The following is a 14,406-nucleotide window of genomic DNA, read 5'->3' on the forward strand; positions in this document are numbered from 1 at the left end:
GTCTGTTTTATTTGCCCACTTACCTCTTCCATCCTCTTACTCTTTAAGGCAGTAACTTGCAAACTTTGTTCACAGTAACTTATGGTGAGAAATACATTTTGTACATACAAATATGTTTACAGAAACATCTGTATTTTAAAGTATTATATTAGTATATATACATTTTCAATCTTTTCATTCTCTCAATTAATGAAGTATTTTTCCATCTGATTAACAACCTTGTAAAGGGTCAAAGAATCAATTTGGTTAGGTTAATAAACATTTTAGAAAAAAAGAAAATATCAAAAGTACATCACAGGAAATGTAGGTTAAGTATTTTTTTGCGAAAATTTTGTTTCAGTTTTGTATGTATGTAGGTGTGTGTGTTCTGGACACAAAGCAAAATGTATTTCTCACAGGGGGGCGGTCTTAGTCAAAAATGTTTGACATGTTACTGTTTTGTGGCCTTGCAGTTTGAAAGACACTGCAGTCTACGGGACCACAAGTAACTACCCTTATCTTCAAATAAGCTCTATTGCAGTGTTCAGAATGTTGAAAGTTTTCATTATGTCACATCTCAGTGTCTTACTCTCTGGCCAAGGGGAAAATGAGTTTGAGAAATGTGACTACACAGAAAGCCATTTGGGCGTATGGATCAAAGAAACACTGAATCTTGATGTTCTGCTCGTTTTTAGATTCTTGGAGCACAAAAAAGGTAGAGATAAATGCAGACAATATCAAAAAAGCAACAAATGCTTTCAACACTAAAAATGCACTTACAAGGAACTACTATGGGGACTGAAATTGACATACTAATAAGAAAACAGTAGCTATTTCTATATTGACTGAAATACCATGATTGAGCAACATAAATTCTCTCAAATTTGATGTCGGAAATGTATGGTTCTGGTGCACAGGAAGAGGGCTTCCTTCTTAATTATACATAAGCCTATTTTCACCAACAGCAGATTTCTATGGTGAGAGCCACTATAAATATCTGGAGGCAAAGATAATCAGATAAATATGAACTGAGTATATGGCCCAAGAGGATAGCATGACAATTGTTAAAACTTAATAATCAAAGATAAATAAAACTTTTTATCTTGGTATAAAAGAGGCATTTTATAATCATGGGAAGAAGCTCTTAGTAAGGAGAAGGGTTGAGTTGATTCCTAAAGAACATTTTGTCTTTTTATGTTTTAACAGTAAGAATTATTAGATTAAAAAAAAACTTTGAAAAAAAATCAGCAATTACAGTTGAAACAGGACACAGCAGCTAAACCAAGAGAAGATATAAGTAGTGCATTGAACCAAGGGGTTTGATAAGATTACCTAAAAACTTTGTCCTTTTCTAAGGACAAAGATGGATTGAAGTGGTGGTGATGATCCCTGTAAATTCTCTTGTGAATGCTCTCATTTTCTTAGTGAGGAAAAAGATACTGGGGTTTGGAAAGAAAGAAAAATATTTAAAATCCTCATCAAGAGAGTGGGGAAATGAATCTTTAAAAAAACATCTAGCATGATTGCCTTGCAGAATTAAGGCTCTACTTCTGATTTCAAGTCAATATGGCTGTGTGTTTTTCTCCAGATGATTTTAGTTTCAGAGTTGCAGATATGGAGGAGGGAAAGAGTTGGTTTTAACCAGGATTATGGATCTGCCAAATGACTAAGGCAATGAGAGAGGAGCAAGGGAGTGGTGGGTGTTTACAGGGGAGTGATTATAATGATAAAATTTAATCTGGAAGGATGTGAAGTCAATTTAAAAAATAGGATCAAAAGATCAGAGGTCTCATTGGGGTCAGTGGATGGCTGGGGTCCTAATACTAGAGAGAGAGGGCTGGAAAGATAGGATGTGGCAGTGATAGAGTAGGATAGTTGATACTGAGGTTATGAAGGAGCCCAGGCCTGAGCATATGATAGTGGCTAACATTAGGTTGAGGACAAGATCACTGGAGGAAAGGTGGTCAAGGAATTGGTAGACCAAAGTGTTAGAAGAATCACCGATACATCTATTGAAATCTACCATAATTAAACAGGAGTGTTATTGGAGAGAATGAAACAGGTGCTTTTATCACCAAGAAATCAGGAAAAATAACCCAGGAACCCAAAAATGATGGCAACAATGAGGGACAGGTTTAATATCATGTGATGGCATAAGATTTATGGCTGGTTGTTTTTAGAAAGGAGATGGGGAGAAACATCTGAAAGTAGCAATGAGGAGCCAGGAGGACACCTACGCCACCTCCAGATCATTAGACCTATTAGGGCTCTGAGAGAAAAAGCAGCCACCACTTGAGGGGTTACAAGGAAAATGTGACCTTAGGGAAGAGTCAAGTTTGCCTTAGAGCAAGAGAGTAAAGAGAGGCTGAGGATATACATCATTCTGCTACCAACAGACTCTGAATTCAGGGAGCACAACAGGTGAGTTTCAAGACTTGGGGAGGGTGAAAGGAATAAGGCAGTGGTTTTCCACTGGGACCACAAGTATCCACGTCACCTGGGAACTTGTTAGAAATTCCAATTCTTAGGCCTGACCCTATGCCTACTGAATCAGAAGCTAATTCAGGCCCAGCAATCTGTGTTTTAGCAAACCCTCCAGTTGATTTTGATATGCAGTAAAGTTTGGGAACCACTGGAATAGGAGCAGATTCACTTGGGCTTACACTGTAAAAGAGGAGGGTGACCTGAAAGTCTGGGTGTTTTATGGTGGCTGACATCATCATGGATAGAGGACAGAATGAGATTATGTCTGGTTTCAAAGCAGACAGTGGAGAGGAGTCTTGAGTGTTGGGGAAAGGGGGAGAACAGGGAAAAGCAGGTTCTAGGACTTTTCACCCCTAAAGGTCTAGAGCAGGGGTCCCCAACCTGTTAGGAACCGGGCTGCACAGCAGGATGTGAGTGGCGGCCTAGCGAGCGAAGTTTCATCTGCCTCTCCCCATCACCCCCATTACCGCCTGAACCATTACCCCCTCCGCACCCCCGGCCGTGGAAAAATTGTTTTCCACAAAACCGGTCCCTGGTGCCAAAAAGGTTGGGGACTGTTGGTCTAGAGGATCAGAGATATAAATTTTCCCCATCTCTTTGGCATGAAGTGTCACTATTGTTCCATGTTGTCACCACACTAGAGCTTATGCCCATCAGTATCTCTCTTCCTTTCCCTCCATTTTGTCTATCTAAATCAAGTCTTTTGATTACAAGTCACAGAAAGCCACTGTAAATAGCTTAAATGAATAAAGGAAAATTTATTCTAAGGATATAAGGATTCCAGGGCAAAAAGGGTAATGATACCTGGTAAGGAGTTTTCTCAGTGTGTCTGTGTGTGTGCGTGTGTGTGCGTGTGAGTGTGTGTGTGTGTGTGTGTGTGTGAGTGTGTGTGTGTGTGTGTGTGTGTGTGTGTGTGTGTGTGTGTACTTCTAGGACAGTCAGGGTTAGGTAAGTACCCTGGTCAGCAATAGCTTCAGATCTGGTATCATAGAATGCAAGCATGGTTGTCCGGGGCCGTCTGTATGAGCACAGTTAGGAAGGGGGGCATTTCTCAGAGGAGTGTCGGGGGCTGGGCTGCCCCCCCAAAATGTGTTCACTACTGACACTTTGTTCTAAATCACAGACTTAGCATAATTTAGGTGGATAAATACCTAGTAAATTTCTTTCAAATGGAAAGTGGGATAGCACCTTGGCTAAGTATATCTTTTCTAATTGTTTTAAACACTGACTTAATAATTTTAAGAAGCTTTTTTGTGAGACAGAGGGTAGCAGTTACCTTGAAATTGTACCATATATACTTAGGCAGCATTTAATAGATCAAAATGTTTCCTCTCATTGACTTAAATAAGATAGACCTATCATTCTGGATATTTATAAGCCTGATGTGTGCATGTGCAAGTGTGTGCACGCACACACACGCATGAGTATATTTTGTGTTGGATGTGTGTGCTTTACCAACTCTACCTGTACCATATATGACTTCTGTAAGGTAACAAAGTACGTTTCACACTTTTGACATTATCACAGACCTTTGTTGAATAAACTTTCCCCAAATGGATTTTAATTGAATAAGTCTTTTAACTTCTCGGACTCCCCAAATATTTTATTACATTTTAGTAATACTTTTTACTCTTCTATAAGTTATTTCTATATATCTGTAAGATACAAGCAGGAACAGAAGCCCTAATATAGCTAAAGCCAAATGACAAAACAGACTCAAAACATGCATGAAAACCCGGCTCAGAAGGGACCCTCTGTGTGGTCAATGGCCTGTGCCTATGTTCAAGATCTTTTCCTCCCTCCTTGCTGTCTCTCTCTCTCTCTCTCTCTGCGTTCTCACTTGGTCTGTCCAAATGCCATACTTCTGGGGTTTTTTCTTATTCACTTTCATTACTTGTGATGATATTTTCTCTTTCATGTCTCAGGAAAATATTTGAACAGCATTTATAATGCTCGGCAAGCTTCTGTTTTTCTGAGTGAAGGCTCAGAAACCAATATGTTTATGCAGAACAGATATCGAAGCTTCCACAGACTAAAAAATACAAGTGTACTGCCCTCGTTTTTATCTCAATTCATCTTATTCATGAGATATTTAAAGGAAATAAAAACAGGCATAAAAGTCTTCAAAATACCCATCCAGTTGTGCAGTAGTTCATTTTTTTAAACAAACTGATTATGTGTCATTGCTTTGATGATGCCAGGCAGAATGGAAGGTGTAGGTGTTACTAATAGTTTCATAATGTTCTGGATTTGGATAACATTTCTCTATCTTACTTATTGGAAAAAATTACTTGGTCCCAGGCTATTTACATTATTTCTGTATTGATGTTACTAAGTGGAGAAAAATGCCACAAAGAATTTCTCAGTTCATAATCATTTTCATTTTCAGTACTTTTCCACTTCATTCATTGTTCTCTTGCAGAAAGACAGTGAGGGGTGGTAGAACTCACACTGATTTGGGGAGACCTGAATTTTTCTATCATTTCTGCAAATAGGTGAGGTTGAGGGCAAGCCCCTTAGATCAAGCAATATTTATAAACACAAACTTTTAGAATCTAACACTAAAACAAAAGCTTGCTACATAAGTTTTAAGTGAATGGATTTCTTGGTAAGCCCCTCTTCACACACCTAGACACTAACAGAGTAAGTTTTCTTTAAAACCTTGTCTTTAGTCAGAAAGAGAAAAACAAATACCATATGCTAACACATATATGTAGGATCTAAAAAAAAAAATGGTTCTGAAGAACCTAGAGGCAGGACAGGAATAAAGACGCAGATGTAGAGAATGGACTTGAGGACATGGGGAGGGGGAAGGGTAAGCTGGGACGAAGTGAGAGAGTGGCAGGGACATATATACACTACCAAATGTAAAATAGATAGCTAATGGGAAGCAGCCGCATAGCACAGGGAGATCAGCTCGGGGCTTTGTGTCCACCTAGAGGGGTGGGACAGGGAGGGTGGGAGGGAGACACAAGAAGGAGGGGATATGGGGATATATGTATATGTATAGCTGATTCACTTTGTTATACAGCAGAAACTAACACAACATTGTAAAGCAATTATACTCCAATAAAGATGTTTAAAAAAAAAGAAAAAACTTGTCTTCATTACAGGTAGACCAGTTGTATAGTCTGTCTAATCTGGACAACACAGATTTGATACCACATGAGGCCTAAACCAGTTAAGACTTAAGTGTGCTTTCATTTGATGTTTTCTTTATGTTTAAAACCACAATGCCGGGAATAAATGTTGAATTAAATGTGTATATTTTGCATAACCACAGTATTTGCCAGTGACACATGCTCTTCACACAGAAAGAATTCACAGGATGTGAGTCTCCCAAACGTTAAAGTGTATCTAAATTAGGAGGAGTAAAGACAGGGGAAGAGGGGGAGAGAGAGAGAGAGAGAGAGGAAGGGGAGGAAGGAGAAGGAATGGGTACCAAGTTCTGAGCGTATATAATTTACAGCAGCACCCTATATAGGATAAAGATATTATAAAGTAGTGTAGATATTATAAGTAGTATCATCATAACAGAAAACAAAATAAAACAAAAAGTAGACACAGCAGAGTTAGACAGAAGTCCAGTAGAAGTATTCCAGTTCCTGACGGCCTTAGCAAGAGGGCTGAGGAAGAGGGCACTGTGGAAGGAAGGATGTGAAAAAGGGAAAGAGGAAAAGTCGGGCGACTCCATCCTATGAATGGGAGGGTGAGGATCTTTGCTGACCTTCCCGCAATCCTGTGGAAACTGAGAGAAGGAATGAGACCAGATAGCCCTCCTTTCCCTCACCCTCCACATCCAGCACCAAATCCCATCAAGCCCCCTAGGGACACTGCTCCTGACTGCCCCTCACACCACTTTGTTCTCCCTAACGCAGGGCTGCATGGCCACCAGCTCATCGCCTCCGCCCTGGATGACTGCAGTCACCTCCCAACCAGGCTGTCAACCCCAGGCTTCCTCCACCACCACGGTGCCTTGCCAACTAGAAACCATAATGATTTTCCAAAACAAACCAGTCGTCACCTTCAGCCATTGTCTTCAAAATAAAATCCACACTCCTTCTCAGCCCCTTCCATCCCTACCTCTGCAGCTTCATTTCTCACCTTGGGATGGAAGATGGCAGGGAAGTCATATATTTGTCCACAGTCTGGCACTAGCTGAATCACCTGGATGACATCATACTTTCCACACATTTCTATACCCCCCTACTCATTGCCTGGTGGCCCTAATTGTCTCCTCACACCCCCTCCACCCCTACCCCTGCCCTTCACTTTTCTCAGACAACTCTCTAAAGTCCCAGGCCCCAAAGGCAACATAATATATCAGAAGATGCAGAGGCGCCACTGAAGAAACTCTTATGGGCAGAATCGAAATGGAAGTGTGTTTGAGGTCCACCCATTTAGGTAGGCATTCTCTTTGGGATACTCTTCTCCTCCTTTATATCCATTACACTCTCATTAAAAGGCATTAGATTAGACCTCAACCCATGGGGGGACAAGCCCCTGGATGGCACCCTGCCCTTCTCCCCACCAGACAACAGCCATCGTCCAGGGTCCAGCCAGCGCTTCCTGACAAGCTGGAGCGGTTTACCTTCTGGAGCCTCTGCAGGGGCTAAATGCTCAGACCTCCACCCTCAGCCTGACAACCTGTCTCAGTGTTGAAAAACAGTTCAAGGTAGCACTTGGGACCAAACATGTCATTTTCCTTGTCAAAATGAAAGCTGTAAATTTTAAATCTAATGCTTAATGTATCCAGATATTGAACACAGGGAATTTTATCTTCAGCTTAATGGTCTGTCTAAAAACATCAAAAAAGATTACTTAAAAACTCTGGGCCTCAGAGGTCCTATAAAATTACACAAAGCAAGCCCCACCCCCCATCAATTCCTCCAAGTTTTAAAAAATTTATTGGAAAACACTTATGCAATATATGAACTCCTTTTTCCTTAGCCTTAGATACAGAGACTGTGTGCTTGATTGCTGGGGGGTGGGTAAGAAAAGCAATAGGATAAGATGAAATTTTATTAGATTACAATCTAAAATTTTAATAGACTTTCTGCTTCTGGGAATGGATGGCAAACCTTATTCAGCATCTTCTTGAGCAGGGAAAATGTAAAAGCATGGCTTTCCTCCTTTAATATAATGTGACAATAAAGAATGGCAGAGCTTTTTAATTTTCTTTTTAAATTCAGATATTTGTGAAGACCTGATTAGAACAGAAAGACAGGAGAAGGTAAATGAAAGCAATAGAAAGAGAGTTAGAATGTAATTATTTTCTCAGTAAAAGGAGACTTGGATTCAAAGGTAATTGTTGAGATTTTAGGAATAGAGAAATTATAACACTGGACCTAAGCAGCTTTATTAAAAACTCACCCACAAGCATACATTAATCTGAGACCTTAATATCCACTCCACGGCCAGAGTATCTGTGGTGCAGTGATGCGTTTGCTTCCAAGGCCTTACTGACATAACCTGAAAAATTCTTTGTTGACACAAACAGAATCTTTATTGTCTCTAGTCTATAAAGAGAGACAGGGAGTGTTTTGCATACAATTGCTATCTTTCTGCCCAGCAAAAATTATGAACCATGAAGTTTAGAGGGGTCAAGACTGCTTTCAATTGTTGTATTAAATCCAAGACCTCATCCTGTACACGGCTGCCTGTTCTAGAGAAGAGTGCTGCTAATTAGGGGGAGAAGATGTTTGGAAAACTGGAAAACTTCCAAGTTCTTCCTGAATTCAGAATTTCCAACATTTTTAAAGCACTATAGATACACAGATGGTAATAGTATCATTTGCTTTATCCGCCTTAAGAGTGCTCTCTGATGTATCTGCTTCTGAGATAATAATAACTCCATTATGGATCCCACATTTAAGGTTCTTACTTTAATGCCCCAGCATTTTGGTGCACGTCTGGCTGACCCACAACACAGCAGCCTCGTTAAGGATAACTCCTGGGCTGAAACAGCATCTAACGGGTTAATGAGGCTGGGCAGTGTCAGCCTGTAGCAGCTGCTCAAGCAGCAGGCTGGGAAAAGCTCTGTTGATTTCCATTCTTCACTGCTGAGTGATGAAGGGCAACCTATATGCTCAAAGTCTAGTCAGGCCACAACCTGTACTGATGTACAAAAAAATTCAATTCAATCCATGCCCCAGGTCAACAATTACTCCATGATATATGATATGAGGGTAAAGTCAACGCGTTTACAGTGTATAAGGGGCTAAAACCACGGGGCTTGGGAGCTTAGCCACTATTTTGTTTATCCTTTACTGGGGAAAAGATTCTATTAGCTCCGATCTAGAATCTGAATAATTCTTTGATCCACGATTATATACATCTTGATTCATTTTATTGATGCTTTCAGCCATGATACTGCTCATCTGGTCACTTTGGATCTCTGCACTCATTTTGGGATACAGAGCCCCAAACTCTACTACTAAACATAGCCCACTGCTTTCCAACAAAAATACTAAGTTTTCAAAGATTAAATAATTTTAATATGAAAAAAGAGTTTGTCACAAAATGTTCTCGATACACCTGAAACATCTCCTTTGTTTGAATTCACAGGGTGGAAGAATCACCTGGAGTGCTTCCGAAAAGATTCCTGAAGCCCACCTCCAGGGATTCTTATTCAGTAGGCCTGTGGTGGGGTCTGAGAATTTACATTTCCGAAAAGCTCACAGGGGCCACCAGTGTGGCAGGTCCACCAACCACACCTCCCCCAGCAGCACTGTTCTAGAATGCTGCTTTCTTTCTTTTTTTTTTTTTTTTCGGTACACGGGCCTCTCACTGTTGTGGCCTCTACCGTTGTGGAGCACAGGCTCCGGATGCGCAGGCTCAGCGGCCATGGCTCACGGGCCCAGCCGCTCTGCTGCATGTGGGATCTTCCCGGACCGGGGCACGAACCCGTGTCCCCTGCATCGGCAGGTAGACTCTCAACCACTGCGCCACCAGGGAAGCCCTAGAATGCTGCTTTCTTAATCTTCTTTCTCAGTCTCCTTTTCTGGATTTTTCTTTTTTTTTTTTTTCTTTTTTTAATTGAAGTATAGTTGATTTACAATGTTGCATTAGTTTCAGGTGTACAGCAAAGTGACTCATATATATATACATATATATGTGTGTGTGTGTGTGTGTGTGTGTGTATATATATTCTTTTGCAGATTCTTGTCCCATATAGGTTATTACAAGATATTAAATATAGTTCCCTGTGCTACACAGTAGGACTTCGTTGGTTATCTATTTTATATATAGTAGTGTGTATCTGCTAATCCCAAACTCCTAATTTATCCCTCCCCACCGCCTTTTCCATTTGATAACCACAAGTTTGTTTTCTATGTCTGTGAGTCTGTTTCTATTTTGTAAATAAGTTCACTTTCACCATTTTTTAGATTCCACGTATAAGTGATATAACATGATTTTTGTCTTTCTCTGTCTGACTTACTTCATTTAGTATGATAATCTCTAGGTCCTTCCATGTTGCTGCAAATGGCATTAGTTAATTTTTTATGGCTGAGTAGTATTCCATTGCATCAATATATATATATATATATATATATATACACCCCACAGCTTCTTTATGCTGGATTTTTCATCTCCATGACCTCTAACTTGACGTGTTCTAAAACTCAGGCCTACATATCCTCTATCTTCCCTCTCCAAGCATCTCATTCAATCCCCTGGCTCTATATCATATCTATAAGCTGATAAAGCCTGATTTTCCCCCCTAAACTCATGATTGTGTATCTACTTGCTATTTGACAGCTCCTGATTCTCCTGTCAAATCCGGTCCTCTCCACTGTTCTCCAACTCAGCAAATGGCACCAACACTTATAAAACTGTTCAAGCCAAATCCTTCATCATCCATAGCTCTTCCCTTCTCCTCACATCCCACTCCAATCCATCAGTAAATCTCATTGGCTCTCTTTTCAAAATATGTCCAGAATCAGGCCATTTCTTACTGTCTACCCTGGCCAAGCCCCCATCATCTCCTGCCTGGATTACTGCTATTATTTTCCAGCTCATCTCCCTACTTGTTCCCTTGTCTCCTACCCTACTACCTACACAGAGCAAACAGGGACCCTTTAAAATATGTCAGTTCTCCTTCACTGTTCTGCTCTCATCTCTCTCCATAGAACTCAGAACGAAAAGCTGGAGGTCTGACAGTATCCCTTAAGGTTCTCCATGATCTGATCACATTCCCCTACACTTCTCTCACCTCCTATGCTTGCAGTTTCCCCCTCACTCACACATTCTGGCCACACTAGCTTCCTTGTGCTTCCTTTCCCAAGCCAAGCATATTCCTGCCTCAGTGCTTCTGCACATGCTGTTTCCTCTGTCTGGAATACTTTCCCCCGGTTATCTCCAAGGCTCACTCCCTCAATCTGTTCAGGTCTCTGCTCAGATGTCTACCATAGGGGCTTCCCCAGATCCCTCTTTAAAAGAGACACAGCCCCGACCCACGACACTCTCCAATATCCTTACCCAGTTTCACCTTTTTTGCCTTGGCATTTATCATCCCTGGTGACTTCTTATTTATGCATTTGTTCATGGCTTGCCTCCCTCCACCAGGATGCAAGCTCCATGAGGGAAGAAATGATTTTTATATCCACTGTTACATTCCCGGTACCAGAAATAGTATCTGGTCTGTTGTAGGAGCTTGATAACTATTCAGGGACTACATGAATAAACTGATTGAAAAGTGATCATTTTAGTTTGTAAAAAAAAAAAACAACTGTTTTTTTTCTTCCTCTCTAGAACTGATCCGTGATTCTTCTCAGCCTTAATCACTTTAAGATACAATGTTTCTGCAATATTTACTTCAAGGGAATTATATGGATAATTTATTTCAGTAAAAATTACCCAAAAGACTGTTTGTGCAAGTTTTGGTTGCACACTCCCAATAAAAGTCTGCAAAACTCTCAGGCCACTCCACCTCCTTTACCCCACACCCATTTTCCTCGAGTCCAAGACCGTTAGCCTGAGAAACAGGATCTTTTTAAGACTGTAAGCTCAGGAAGAGCTGCTGAGTCTATATAGCAAGCTGACTGGTCACAGGTAGTCACAATGTTGGACAAAGAATGTAACATTTGAAACACTGGCCACTGCATAGAGTGATACTGCCTGTTTGAGATGCTACCAAAGCTAATGAAGGCAGCTCCAGAGTCCTCGCAGTTGATAAATACAAGACGGAATAGTTGGAGAGTTGGGTAAAGAAACCAGTATGAAAAGAGCTTTGGAAAAATACTCGGCAGTACACTGCCGCCATTCATCCCTTACACTGAAAACCTGTATTAGTGCTTAAAATGACTCCTCTCACTAACTTTCCACACCAGCTCAACCTCGTTTAACTCAATGCAGGCTCCCAGGCTTCTACTCTGAACTCCACTGTCTTTGCGCTTTTGAAAGAGTAGTGACATTGATAGTTGAACCTGTGGACCATCTTGCATGTTTTCTAATGTGATTTGTTGGGCCAAGGCTTGCCATGAAAGGCAAAACTATTAAAAAAATAAATGCGTGTAGAGATTAGAGTCCACATTTTGAAATGTCAGTAAATACAGTATTTGTGTGACAGATCATAATGATTTGTAAAAGGCGGCCATATGTGTATCAAGCTCTCAGTCTTCCTAATGTTTTTTTCTTAAAAAATCTTTTATTTTTAAATCTGAAAAAAGCCAGCATTAAAAGAGAATCATCTTTCAAATTTTGGGAGGAATGCAGACTAAAATCCCACGTCCTCAGCCCGTGGATTTTTCTCTTTCAAAGAGAAACCAGGGGAACGTTCCCAGCTTGTGCGTTCCTGTCATATTACAACATTGAGGGCGATAGAAAGATTTAAGAAAAAAGATATCAAGGATAGAACATTCATGTCAGTTCTTCAGTCTTTAATGTACTGTTTCACTACTTAACAGTGCCTAAAGGTAGTTTGCCGGTATACTCTCACAAATAGCACCATTAACAGAATTTTACATGCCTAGGTCACTTTCCTTTGATCCCAAAGAAGTCTTAAACACTGTACAAACAACAGACTGGAGGCTACATCCCTGAAAGACAGTCACTTCTGGGGAGCAGAGGTGGTGCCTGACATAGCAACAGAATGTACAGGATAATTTCAGACAAAGAACAAAAGCAAACGATGGTCCTTCTGAAAACTACTAAGGATGTTAAGTGTTTTCAGAGAGTGAAATCAAACACAATGGCCTAAGGCCAGTGGAGAATTTTCCTTGGAGACAGAACCTCTGCTTAAAAGTGATTAAGTACTTAATGGTCACCACAGACCTCCAAATTTCATAGTTCCCTATATGCAAACCATGTCTCCAAATGCACTGAAATTACATCTCAGGCATAAGCTTTCTTTTGTTCTGATGCCAGTTTGTAAGAGATCTTTACATGAACAAAAGCTTGTCTTTACAATAACCATCTTTCTTTAGAAAAGGCAAGCAATATACTTTTGGGATGCCAAATCGCACAATAGAGGAAACCAAATAATTCCAGCGAGGTTTGATGAGCCCTCAGCAAATCCTACAACAATTCTAGTCATCTGTCACTCAGGAAGTATCTCATAAAGAACTGTGTGGCATTGCTACTGTCTATTACCTGCAATGTTCCTTTTGGTTCACTTGAGATTTTTAAAAAATATATAATGAATGCATTCAATAATTGTTTGAATTGCTGCTGTGCATTCTATCATAAATGGTTTATGGATAACCATCAATTGGTTCTGCTCATCAGTCTAACAAGTGCAATGTACTACTCAGAGCAAAGGATGACTATTTATTTAAGAGATCTTGGCAGGAAAATTTGTTGCATGCCACAACTTTACAAAGAACATTAAAATCAATGACAATTTATAAACCAAAAGCTGGGAATTATGCTTTGGATTCCCATAATTCATCAGAATAAAGCTGTCAGATACCTTTTATTATAAATTAATAGCGTGTTGTCTAAGAGCCCTGTGGAACAGATGTTTTGCCAGTTCAGTACTGACATCTAGTGGACAATGAAAAATACTCCCCCCTCTCCTCCCAACTCTGGAATTCACCTCTTTCCCAAAGTCAGAAGATTTTTATCTTGCAAGAAACTGCATTTGAATTAAAGTTTTGTGTATTTGTGTTCGAGCTAACAAATATACATTGGAACTTTTAGTGGTAAACATTGGCAATGTGTACTTATCATAATTTAAAACCTACTCAGCTTCTTTTCTTTAAAGTTGTTTCTATAATATATTTTAAACTTTTTAGGACTTTTCATACTTGGGGACTTAATTACTTCTAATTCTCTACTGTTAAATTAACTATACTATTTAAAATGTCAAACTTCCAAATCCAGTGTTCTCATAAAGAAATAGAAAAATAGTTCTAAATATAGTTTTAAAATAAGCATTTACTTAGCTTGTATATGATTCAAAGTTAGAATTCAACTTAATTATTGTGAATTTTTCTCTCCAGTTTAATGGGACTTATGAATGGCCAAAATATTGCAGAGAGAGAGAAAGAGAGAAAGAGGGAGAGAAAGAAAGATAGAGAGAGAAAGAGAGATTGAGAGAGAGACTGCTTAAATGCACCGTTTGGGGATTTTCCTTCCTTAAACAATATTTTCCGGTTGGTCTGCACAGTAACATTCCATGGTCATTGATGTATTGAAAAACTGAAAAACATCCTCATGTACACTGGCAACCTCTCAGGTACACAGTCTTGGCAAAGGTACCCCCTGGAGCAGGCTAGGTAATTTCATGCCCCAAGTAAGGGACAAATCTGAGACTTCCCAAGTGTTCCAGGTTACCTGATCTGGATGCATGCTGGACCTTCCACGGGATTGAGGAGATTAAGGAGAACATGCTCTTCAGAGCCTTTTGGAATTTAGAGTTCCTAAAAGTGAAGAAAAGAGAAATAAAACTAGCATTTCCTGTGTACCTGCTTTTGTGTCTGGCACTGTGATAGGCACTTT

At 40.0% G+C, this 14,406-nt stretch overlaps 1 long non-coding RNA gene across 1 annotated transcript in view; it reads right to left on the minus strand.

Moving 5' to 3' along the window:
• LOC307194645 overlaps positions 1–14,406 on the minus strand; it is a 142,844-nt gene that overhangs the window by 32,095 nt on the left and 96,343 nt on the right. The window contains exon 2 of the long non-coding RNA XR_013830599.1: positions 14,242–14,327. This is a non-coding gene — a long non-coding RNA (uncharacterized lncRNA). The remainder of the gene's footprint in view (positions 1–14,241; positions 14,328–14,406) is intronic.

Source organism: Stenella coeruleoalba (genome assembly GCF_951394435.1).
Source record: "Stenella coeruleoalba genome assembly, chromosome: 11".
Classification (NCBI taxonomy): Eukaryota; Metazoa; Chordata; class Mammalia; order Artiodactyla; family Delphinidae; genus Stenella; species Stenella coeruleoalba.